Below are 1,525 nucleotides of genomic sequence, written 5' to 3'. Positions count from 1 at the left end.
CACAGACACAGAGACAGGGAGAGAAGCTTGGGGTCAGAGCGCAGGGTCTGCCATTGTACGGCGCCCCTGGAGCAGTTGGGGTTAAGGGCCTTGCTCAGGGGCCCAACGGAGTAGGATTCCTCTGCCGGCCGCGGGATTTGAACTGGCAACCTTCCGGTCACAGGCGCAGATCCTTAGCCACAGAGCCACCCTCCGCCATAGTTAGAGAGACTATGTGCAAGCATGGTCTGTCGCAGCAGCCTTTGTGCCCCAGACAAGGCTGTAAGGAGGTTGAATCGATTAAGCATGCCTTTTGGGAGTGCAGGTTTGCAACGGAGGTGTGGAGTCAGTGCGCCCCCTTGTGTTTTTTGACCACCCAGGAGTTTGTCCTTACTTTTGGTTTAATTATGAAGGGACTGCCACGAATTAAGAGGTGGAGCGCTAACTTCTTGTTTTGGTTTATGATTAGTTTAATTAAGTATCATATTTGGTCATCCAGGGAAGAGGCAGCTAAGCACAACGTTTTTGTTACAAGTAGGGTGGTGGTAGAGAGGATCAGAGTGGATATACGCAGGCGGCTTAAAATGGATGTGGTTCGCTGGGGTTTTTCGGCAGCAAAAGAACGATGGAAGGGGTTGTTTTCTGTGTATTAAGGGCCTATTGCTGAAGGATTGACCTTGGGATTTGCATTGGTTGGTTTAAAAAAGGAATCCAATATGTTTATATACGTATCCAATCTATATTTTCAATGTCGAATTGTTTGCAGAAGGGTGAACTTGTGATGGGGGCGGGTTATGTTTGCATATGGGGTGGGATTATGCTAAGAAGGTGACACTGGGAGGAGAAAGTGTTGATTAAGCCAAGAAAGGGATTGTTTTTTGTTTCTGTTTTTAAATTTGAGAATTTTTGCATTTTTGTAATTAAAAAAAATCTGTTCTTATCAGTTTAATATCTGATACGTCCCCCATCGGGGGATCACATATTAAACGGATATTAAACGGATTTTTGGAACAGGGAGCTGGATCAGGAGCTTGCTCCGTCCTCTCCACGCATCGGCCCGGTATTGCAGCGCCTCCGGGAGCGGTGCACCACCTTCTCTCGGCGGTGAAAAGACAGACGTAGCTAGCGAGCAAGCAAGCAAGCGAGGTGGACTGGAGCTCCTTCTTCTCGGGTCTCGTCTCTCGTCCATCTGTGTGTCTCTGTGTCTCTCTCTCTCTCCCCCTCCCCGTCTCCGTTCCCGTGCTCCCTCTGTGCACTTTCCCGCGTCTCGACTCTCTCGGCAAGCAGGCCGGCCCCCTTTTCGGCTCCCGTGCGTTTTCCCTCCAAAAAACTGTGCGCCAGCGGAACGCCCACGCGTCAGTCCGCGCCTTTAGGGGGCATTGCTTCTCGACCTTTTGGCTAAGATCAAAGTTCAAGTGGCATGACCGCAGCTCCGAGATCTTAGTTCAAGGGGTCGGGCTAGTGACGAAGACGACGACCAAGAAAAGGAGGAAGAACCGAAGACAAAGAAACAGCCACTGGTGGAATCGCTCCAGGTGAAGCCTGG

At 50.4% G+C, this 1,525-nt stretch overlaps 1 non-coding gene across 1 annotated transcript; it reads left to right on the top strand.

Moving 5' to 3' along the window:
• The first annotated feature begins 878 nt into the window (after window positions 1–878).
• On the top strand, window positions 879–1,073 carry LOC148647647 (U2 spliceosomal RNA). The gene has a single exon (XR_015927141.1). It is a non-coding gene; the product is annotated as a U2 spliceosomal RNA (small nuclear RNA).
• The last annotated feature ends 452 nt before the right edge of the window (window positions 1,074–1,525 follow it).

Source organism: Lepisosteus platostomus, chromosome 15 (genome assembly GCF_059453375.1).
Source record: "Lepisosteus platostomus isolate fLepPlt1 chromosome 15, fLepPlt1.hap1, whole genome shotgun sequence".
Lineage (NCBI taxonomy): Eukaryota > Metazoa > Chordata > Actinopteri > Semionotiformes > Lepisosteidae > Lepisosteus > Lepisosteus platostomus.
This window is presented reverse-complemented; position numbering and strand designations above follow the sequence as displayed.